This window comes from Heterodontus francisci, unplaced genomic scaffold, assembly GCF_036365525.1.
Source record: "Heterodontus francisci isolate sHetFra1 unplaced genomic scaffold, sHetFra1.hap1 HAP1_SCAFFOLD_59, whole genome shotgun sequence".
Classification (NCBI taxonomy): Eukaryota; Metazoa; Chordata; class Chondrichthyes; order Heterodontiformes; family Heterodontidae; genus Heterodontus; species Heterodontus francisci.
In genome coordinates, this window is record NW_027140758.1 from 2687408 (window position 1) to 2697926 (window position 10519).

The 10519-nt window shown below is 47.2% G+C and overlaps 1 non-coding gene across 1 annotated transcript; it reads left to right on the plus strand.

Annotated features, from left to right (window-relative positions):
- The first annotated feature begins 102 nt into the window (after nucleotides 1–102).
- Nucleotides 103–185, plus strand: trnal-uag (transfer RNA leucine (anticodon UAG)). Its single transcript has one exon. It is a non-coding gene; the product is annotated as a tRNA-Leu (tRNA).
- Nucleotides 186–10519: the final 10334 nt, after the last annotated feature.

Sequence of the window (10519 nt, forward strand, 5' to 3'; positions counted from 1 at the left end):
GCTTTCCCGCTGGTCTTTCCTCTTCCAGACATTTCCACAACCTCACAAATACTTTCACAAAGAATGAATAATTTCCTTAGCATTAATGGCAGCCAATAAGCGGTCAGGATGGCCGAGCGGTTTAAGGCGCTGCGTTTAGGTCGCAGTCTCCATTGGAGGCGTGGGTTCGAATCCCACTTCTGACACCTTGCGTTTTGACTGCACTGGAGGCGTTTGGGAGCAGCGGTGAAGAGCAAAGAGAGAACAGGAAAGAACATGGACAAGCAAAATAACAATGGACCCAAAGATGTTGCATCAAAACATTCGAGTCAGAGGCAACTAAGCAAACAGCAGGGCACATAAAAGATAAAAAATGTAACCTTTGTATCGGGGTGGAAGATGTTGCCAATATCCTTAATGAATACATTACTGTCTTCTCAAATGAGGGGGTGATGCAGATATTGTTATGAAGGAGGAGGAGTGTGAAGTATTGGACGTGATAACCAAAGGAGAGAGGAAGTCTTAATGGGATGAGCATCCTTGAATGTGGATAAATCACCAGGACCAGATGAAATGTACCCCAGGCTGTTGAATGAAGCCAGGGAAGTAATAGTGGAAGGTCTGACCATCGTTTTCCAGAGGATTGGAGGTCTTGTAACGTTGCAATAAAAGCAAAATACCACGCAGATCAAGCATGGCTGAGCCTTGAGAGTAGGGAAACAGGGCTGAATTCCCTGAACCAGTGCGACAGCTTTCAGAATAGAAGGAGCCTATACAAACCTGATGGGTTCCACTTAAACAAAAGAGCTGGAGGTGTTGACCGTCAGAACAGATAAAATGTGGAGGAGTGTTTGAAGCAGATTCTGTGTGGTTACTGTCGTTGTACTATGGAGTTATTTCAAGGAGGTGATTCTGAATGTAATGGATCAACGTGGACCCACCCAAGGCAAAGGTCACTGAAAGTGGCAACGCAGGTGGATAAGGTAGTCAAGAAGGCATACGGCATGCTTGCCTTCATCGTTCGGGGTATAGAGTATAAAAATTGGCAAGTCATGTTGCAGCTGTACAGAACCTTAGTTAGGCCACACTTAGAATATTGCGTGCAATTCTGGTCGCCACACTACCAGAAGGACGTGGAGGCTTTGGAGAGGGTACAGAGGAGGTTTACCAGGATGTTGCCTTGTCTGGAGGGCATTAGCTATGAGGAGAGGTTGGAAAAACTCAGATTGTTTTCACTGGAACGACGGAGGTGGAGGGGCGACATGATAGAGGTTTACAAAGTTATGAGCGGCATGGACAGAGTGGATAGTCAGAAGCTTTTTCCCAGGGTGGAAGAGTCAGTTACTAAGGGACATAGGTTTAAGGTGCGAGGGGCAAAGTTTAGAGGGGATGTGCGAGGCAAGTTTTTTACACAGAGGGTGGTGAGTGCCTGGAACTTGCTGCCAGGGGAGGTGGTGGAAGCAGATACGATAGCGACGTTTAAGAGACATCTTGACAAATACATGAATAGGAAGGGAATAGAGGGATATAGGCCACGGAAGTGCAGAAGGTGTTAGTTCAGGCAGGCATCAAGATCAGCGCAGGCTTGGAGGGCCGAATGGCCTGTTCCAGTGCTGTACTGTTCTTTGTTCTTTGTTCTAAGCTTCCCTGTGGTCCAGCCTGGTTGAATGGAACTGAAGCAAACAAATCATCCAGAAGTGGAAAAGAAATATAAGGCCATGAAAGCACATAATTCAGATGGATGCAATACCAGATGGTATGGCAAGAGTGTAAAACAGCAACAGACTGGTGAATAAAACTTTCCCATTGAATAAGACAAGAGAAGAGAAGGGTAATAATAGTGTCAGAGGTGAGTTGTGACACTATTCACATTCCACCTTGATCTGAATAGGACTGTTGAAGGGAGTGATTGAGAAGAATAGAGGAGAAATGAAAAGAAAGGAGAAATAAACAAAAGGTCTTTTGATTTTAGAATGCTTGTTTTTGGAAATGACAGACTGTAAAGTGTGTGTGTCAGAAGATATAGAGCGAAGTTGGGTGTGACAAGATCACAGGAAAGTTGTGCCCTGAGACAAGGTGTGTGTTGACAGGAAAGCTGCTTTCTTTTGCACAAAATGTAATTTATTCATATAATTTGTGCAATTACATTGCAAAGCAGTTCAATTTTAATATTACATAAGGTACAATACAGATCAGTTTCCTTCAATAAAGTACATGAGGTATCTCACTATCCCTGCCTGCACAGGTTATATTTACAGTATTTACATTACACATCAAACATTCTCTGGTGCAAACAGCCCGAGCGGTTTTACACAGGTTCCAGCCTCTCGCTGTACTCGGGCCTTAGTCTGTCGCCTTTCTATTGAGACTCCATGGTGGCTTCCCCAAGCTTTAATGCCGTCCCACAGCACATCGTCTTGAATGTTGGAATGTGCCAGTCTGCAACACTCGGTCATCGACAGCTCTTTGCACTGGAATACCTGTCCCACGGCCGGGCTCGTTCTCAATCGAGATCATTTCAAATGAACATTTCCTAAATCTGTGCTTTCTCTCTCGCAATAAAGAGAACAGGATGTCTGGCAGATTCAGTGTGAGACGATAACACTGCCGGGTAAAGGCCGCTTTCCAACTCCAATCTTAACACAGGAGATTCCCCAAACAGCTGCAATAGGGTGTTTGTAAACTGTTGGAAGCGGATGTGTGTGGAAATGGTGATGTTACTGAGGAGGTTCCTTGTTATAGAATGGATTGTGTTTTGGTGGGAATATTACTGAGTGTTAATTGTAGCAGGATCATATTTAAAAGCTCCGGCTTTCTGGAAAGCCTTGACTATGAAGGTCGAGTCTGGAAGGGTTTGCGTGGAGAGCTGGGTTTCGGTTCTACTGTTAATAAAGGGTTTGAAATTGGCAGCCCGGAGGAAACTGGAGGTGGAGCTGAAAGATAAGGTGCCGTTCTCTCTCTGTCTGTCACTCTGGGTGTCTCCTTCATTCTCGCTCTCTGTTTAATCTTCACTCTTGTCTCCTCCCCTCCCTGCTCTCACTCTGCCTTTCTCAGCTAGGTCCGGGCGGCCTGCAAAAAAAAGGAAGCTGACGAAATCAGTCTCTTTTATTGTGCACTGATTTGAGGCAAGAATTATCATGGTGGCTGTGGTTTAGAAGAGACGGTCGCCCACCTCCTCCTGGAATGTGTCTTTGCAAAGCAGGTGTGGAAAGGGATGCAGTGGTTTTTGTCGAGGTTCATCCCAAGCAGCTCTATAACACAGGAGTCTGTGCTCTACGGGCTGTTCCCAGGGACGCACACCGAGACAAACATCAACTGCTGCTGGAGGACTATCAATTCGGTGAAAGACGCCCTTTAGTCTGCCCGAAACTTGCTGGTCTTCCAGCGCAAAGAGTTGTCCAACACCGAATGTTGCAGACTGGCACATTCCAAGGACCAGGACAACGTGGGCAGGGACGCACTAAAGCTTGGGGCAGCCGCAGCAAAGGCTCAATGGGGAAAGACCATGGTGTAAGGTCCCCCCACCAAGCTGAGCGGAGGGGCTGGATCCATGGGAAACCCTTCGAACCGTATAGGGAAAAATTTGTGTGCTGTAAATGTAGAAATGTATATGGCATGACAATGAAATGGAAGAGTTGTGAGGCAACTCGTGATTGTATGGAAGGAAACTGATCACCTTTGCACTGTTTGTATTTTTTGACTTGATGCTGTTTTAAACTGTTTGGGAATGTAATTTTTACAGATTTTTATGAATAAAGTATATTTTGGAAAATTAAAAAAAAAGTCTGGCAGTATACCAGAGTATGGTCCTGGCCGGCAGCATATTAGAATCCATGAGGAAAGGCATCATCACCCTCATCTGCAAGGGGGAGGGGGCAGAAATCAGAAATTGGCGGCTCATCTCACTGCTTAACATCGACTACAAGATTCTGTCAAAAGTCATCGCCAGTCGAGTCAAGTCTGCTCTGGAGTTGGTGATTGACCCTGATCAGACCTGTACTATACCAGGCAGGAAGATCTCTGATAGCCTCGCGCTACTCAGGGATACGATCACCTATGTACGGGACAGGAGTGTGGACACCTGCCTCATCAGCCTGGACCAGGAGAAGGCTTTTGACAGGATATCGCATACATACATGATGGACGTACTTTCCAAAATGGGGTTTGGGGAGGGAATCTGCAATTGCATCAAACTGGTCTACACAAACATCAGTAGCGCAGTCTCAATCAATGGGTGGGAATCAGAAAGTTTCTCAATCCCATCTGGAGTCAGACAGGGCTGTCCTCTCTCCCCTGTCTTGTTTGTTTGCTGTATTGGACCCTTTTCTGAGTCTATTAAGAAGAATGCACGTATCAGAAGGGTAACAATCCCAGACAGTGGAGGCACTCAGGTTAAAACCTCCCTGTGCATGAATGACGTCGCCGTTTTCTGCTTGAACCCGCTGCCTGTGCGCAGACTGATGAGCATCTGTGACCAGCTTGAACTGGCATCGGGAGCCAATGTTAAACACAGCAAGAGCGAGGCCATGTTCTGTGGGAACTCAGCTGACCGATCCTTTGTCCCCTTCACCATTAGGGCAGCCGACCTGAAGGTGCTGGGGTATGGGTCGGAAGGGCCGGGGCGTGCACCAAAACCTGGGAGGAACGAGTAGCCAGGGTACAACATGTGGGAGCAGCGATCTCTCTCCATTGTGTCAGGTTACTGTACGTGGTGCAGGTCTGGCCCATACTGCACTCCTGCACTGTCGTGATCATCTGAGCCATTTTCCGCTTCATCTGGGGATCCAAAATGGACCAGGTCCCGAGGAACACGATGTTCAATCCTCTGGAGAAAGGCGGGAAAAATGTACCCAACATCGCCCTCATCCTGATGGCTACCTTTGTGTGTGGCTGTATCAAGCTGTGTGTAGACCTCCAGTACGCAAACTCCAAGTGTCACTCCATGCTGAGGTTCTATCTGTCCCCGGTGTTGCGAAGGATGGGCCTGGTCATATTGCGTGGAACACTCCATCCAGTTGGACTGTGCTGTAACACCTATCCTTCATGGAAAAGTTTCTGTGGAAAAACACCTTTGACCAACAATCCATCAGGCACTGGTCTGCACGGAATGTTCTCAAGGCCCTACGGGAAAAGAAGATGGTGGATCCTGTCGGATGGTTCCCCGAGCAGACTTCCAAAGTCATTTGGCGGAATGCCCCATCACCATAACTTTCAAACAAGCACCAAGATGTAGGTTGGCTGATGGTGAGAAGAGTCCTCCTCGTCAGATCCTTCCTGCATGCCCGAAGTCTCACCCCCTCTGCACAATGCCCTCGAGGTGGCTGTGGTGGGGAAGAGACGGTTGCCCACCTCTTTCTGGAATGTGTCTTTGCAAAGCAGGTGTGGAAAGAGATGCAATGGTTTTTGTCGAGGTTCATCCCAAGCAGCTCTGTAGCACAGGAGTCTGTGCTCTACGGGCTGTTCCCAGGGACGCACACCGAGATAAACATCAACTGCTGCTGGAAGACTATCAATTCGTTGAAAGACGCTCTTTGCTCTGCCCGAAACTTGCTGGTCTTCCAGCGCAAAGAGTTGTCCACCACCGAATGTTGCAGACTGGCACATTCCAAGGTCCAGGACTACGTGCTGAGGGACGCACTAAAGCTTGGGGCAGCTGCAGCAAAGGATCAATGGGGAAAGACCACAGTGTAAGGTCCCCCCACCATAGTGAACTGAGGGGCTGGATCCATGGGAAATCCCTCGAACTGTAGCCAGAAATTATTTGTTTGCTGTCAAATGTACATGGCATGAGAAATGAAATGGAAGGGTTGTGAGGCAACTCACTCCTGGATTGAAGGAAACTGATCTCCTTTCCACTCTTTGTATTGTTTGACTTGGTGCTTTTTGGAACTGTTTTGCAATGTATTTTTTTTTTACAGATTTTTATGAATAAAGTATATTTTGGAAGTTAATAAAAGAAAGTCTGGCAGAGGTAAAGGAGGGAAAGGACTGGGCAAAGGCGGAGCAAAGCGGCACCGCAAAGTGCTTCCTGACAATATCCAGGGCATCACCAACCCAGCAATCCGCCGCCTGGCTCGCCGTGGCGGGGTCAAGCGGATCTCGGGTTTGATCTATGAGGAGACTCGCGGGGTGTTGAAGGTTTTCCTGGAGAATGTGATCAGGGATGCGGTCACCTACACTGAGCACGCCAAGCGCAAGACGGTCACTGCCATGGATGTGGTGTACGCTCTGAAACGGCAGGGCCGCACAACTCGAACCCTTTCCAGCAAACACACACTCTTCGAAGAGCCACCCACCGTCTCACAGAGAGAGCAGTGAGCTGGACACGGGAGATGGGATAGGCTAATATAAAAGCAAAATCCTGCGGATGCTGGAAATCTGAAACAAAAACAAGAAATGCTGGATTCACTAAGCAGGTCTGGCAGCATCTGTGGAAAGAGAAGCAGAGTTTACGTTTCGGGTCAGTGACCCTTCTTCGGAACTGACAAATATTAGAAAAGTCACAGATTATAAACAAGTGAGGTGGGGGTTGGGCTCGAGATAACAAAGGAGAAGGTGCAGATTGGACCAGGCCACATCGCTGACCAAAAGGTCACGGAGCACAGGCAATCACTGAGGAAGAAGATGTGGCTGTGAAAACGAGTTTTGGTAGATACCTTATCAAACACCAGGAGGGAAATAGAAAGCAATGAAGGTGAACAAGGTAAAAGAGACAAACGAAAATCCCGATGGGATAGGCTGTTCAGAACTGACTGGAATAAATCTGTGCTGTGTTCGGGTAGAAAACTGGAATCCCCGAAATTGACATTTCAGTTGCAGCAAGGATGTGCAGTGGATTTGATTTTCTAAACGGGCTGTGTAAACAGTGCCCGAGCCTCCACAGTTAGTTATTTCCCCAGTCCACACATGCCCTCAGTGAAAAGCCACATCACTCCTCCAGAATCACTCATTGTTTTCATAGAATTTCAAAATGATTTCGCTGCAATGAGGGAATCCGGGAATTTTGCAGCAGCCGTTGAATCGGTCACTGGAACCAGACCCACTTGTGATGTTATTTCCCCCGAGACGGTGTTTCCTGCACTGAAACTGACAGGGTTTGTGAAACTGATCAGTTTCAGCTCAATCATTCAGGGACCTGGAATTCCCACAGCTTGAGCCCGCGCTCACTTCTGATTGGTCACCCTCTTCCCATTCGCATTTCTTAACCAATCGCAGAGCCTCGAATTGGGGAAAATGCAGCAAATCATTGGCTTAAATTGTCGAAATTGGCAGAACGTTTGAATTCGAAAAAGGCGCCAATTTCAGTGTCGGCAAAAAGCGAATTACTGGAAAATCTATTCAAAATTGTTCGTAAAATATTTTCCACCATCCTTTAAAAACCTTTCTTTATTCCGCTATTATCGCCACAAATTCCTGGCGCTATTTTACGCACAGCTTTAACCTGTCATTTTTTCCCCCACTTCTTATCTGTAACCGGCGGTGGAAGACTCCATTCAGCAATCCTTAAGGGACCAATAACTCAAACTCGGTGTGGAAAGGAATAAATTAGACTATTGGTAATTCCCCTTCACACAGGGATCAGGGGGACAGTGAGAAGCCACTGAAATAGTTGCTCATAAACATTTTAAATAGTTCCTATTCTGTTCTGTTACTGACATGCTTGAATCAGACAGTAATCAGCCCTTTCAGAGACTGTGGGTGGCTCTGAAAAGAGTCTTTGGTTTATTAGATGACATTTTGTCTGCTTTACATTTTCTGGGAGCTTTGAGCGCTGGTTTTCTTGGGTAGCACCCCGCCCTGAGCGATGGTCACCCCTCCCAGCAGCTTCTTGAGCTCCTCCTCGTTGCGGACGGCCAGATGCAGGTGTCTGGGGATGATGCGGGTCTTCTTGTTGTCCCGGGCCGCGTAACCGGCCAGCTCGAGGATTTCAGCGGTCAGATACTCGAGCACAGCAGCCAGATCGACCCGGGCTCCAGCACCCACATGCTCAGCATAGTTGCCCTTTCTCAGGAGCCTGTGAACACGGCCCACCGGGAACTGCAGTCCAGCCCGGGAGGAGCAAGACTTGGCTTTGGCCCGAGCTTTCCCGCCGGTCTTTCCTCCAGACATTTCCACAATCTCACAAATACTTTCACAAATGGATAATTTCCGCAGCATTTACTTTACTTAAAGACTGAGAACTCTCCTCAATGATAGGTACTTAATTCTATTTGCCTATTTTCTTCACCAATCAGGTCACTGACCAACACAAGAGGGCGGGATTTACCCGCCACGACATCAGAAGCAGAGAATTTGTCAATTTCAAAAAGCCCGCCAATTTCATTGTCGGAAAGGAGCGGATTAAAATAAATGTCATCCTTAGTCAAAGATTTAAAGTCCCATCTCTTGATTTTGTTTTATTCAACTTGTAAAATGTTATTTAAATTGTGACTCATTCGACAATCGCTTTCAAACTGTCCCGGGTGGGGCCTGCATTGGCCTGAAGTGAAATAGTCAGTTTAGTTTTCAATCAGAGCTCAGTGTCCTTCTCTGAAAAGAGGAAGCCGGATCAAGTCCTCAAACGGCCCTTAACTTGCTCTGTAATAATCCCATCCCAGGCTGTTACACTGCGGAGAGTTGCTGTTAATAAAATGATTAATCAGTGAAGGGATTAAGGTCTAATCCTTGCCGCTGAAATCAGCTGTTAATGCGGTCATTCAGGGGCTGTGAAAAAACAGAATAAGAGCAGCTTTAAGCAAAAAAAGTGAAGGCGGGTGCTCAGATTATGGGTTCGTGTTTGGTTAATAACAGGAGATACAAACACAGCAGTGGGATCGATATTATATTATACATTGTCTTAAAGTGATTTCATAGAGATGTCGGATGCAGCTTTTTCAGAGATTGTTGGTGGCTCTTAAAAGAGCCGTTGTGTTTGGGATGTTTTTCAGTCCATTGTGCAGTTTTACTTGGAGCTGGTGTACTTGGTCACCGCCTTTGTCCCTTCCGACACGGCGTGCTTGGCCAGCGCCCCGGGCAGCAGCAGGCGCACGGCGGTCTGGATCACCCGGAGCTGATGGTTGTTGTAATGGGCCAGGCGGGAAGCCTCACCCGCGATGCGCTCGAAAACATCGTTCACAAACGAGTTCATGATGCTCATGGCCTTGGAGGAGATGCCGGTGTCGGGATGAACCTGCTTCATCACTTTGTAGATGTAGACGGAGTAACTCTCCTTCCTCCGCTTCTTGCCGCCCTTTGTTGACGGTTTATTTAAGGTTTTCTTGGCGCCTTTCTTAGGAGCTGCTTTCTTCTCTTTTTTTTATTTCCAAAATATACTTTATTGATAAAAATATGTTAAAAATACATTGCCAAACAGTTTCAAACAGCACCAAAAAATACAAACATTGCAAGGGAGATCAGTTTCCTTCAATACAATCATGGGTTGCTTCACAACCCTTCCATTTCACATTTGTCATGCCAATTACATTTTAACATTTACAGCAAATGAAAATTTTCCTGATACAGTTCGAGGGGTTTCCCAGGGGTCCAGCCCCTCAGTTCAGCTTGGTGGGGGGACCTTACCATTTTCAGTTTCAGATACAGATATAAACCAAACCCCTTCCGAGTGCGGATTAAATAGACAATCCCACAGCTCTATGCTAATGAGGGATGGGAGAAAGTAAAGATTGTGATTGGGTGATTGGCAGTGATGTCACAATAGTTTTATATCTGCAACCAATCACAAACTCTCTCACTGCATTCAGGAATTACATTTCCCAAAGACTCTCTCCAGCCCCAGTTTCTATTGAAAAATCCACCGGGAAATGACGCCTGGCTGCGAGGGTCTCTTATTCTCAGCAGCTTCTCACATTCCGGCCTCTAAGTTGAGCGGAAATATTTATTCAGGCAGTTTCAACAGCTCAGAGCCGACACTGGGTTAGAAACCAGAAATAGGAATACGGGTCACAAACAAGGAGTTTATGCTGAACCTTTATAAATCTCACTGGTTATCGGCCTCAGCTGGAGCATTGTGTCTAATTCTAGGTTCCACATTTTAGCAGGGATATCAAGGCCTGAGAGAGAGTGCAGAGGAGATTGACTAGAATGGCACTAGAGACGCGTGAAAGGATGGCAAAGCTACCTCGACTACACTTCTTCACACCCTACCTCCTGTAAGGACTCCATTCCATTCTCCCAGTTTCTCCGTCTCCGACGCATCTGCTCTGATGATGCTACCTTCCATGACGGTGCTTCTGATATGACCTCCTTTTTCCTCAACCGAGGATTTCCCCCCACTGTGGTTGACAGGGCCCTCAACCGTGTCCGACCCATTCCCCGCACCTCTACCCTCACCCCTTCCCCTCCCTCCCAGAACCGTGACAGGGTTCCCCTTGTCCTCACTTTTCATCCCACCAGCCTCCATATCCAAAGGATCACCCTCCGCCATTTTCGCCACCTCCAGCGTGATGCCACTACCAGTCGCATCTTCCCCTCCCTTCCCCTGTCAGCATTCCGAAGGGATCGTTCCCTCCGCGACACCCTGGTCCACTCCTCCATTACCCCC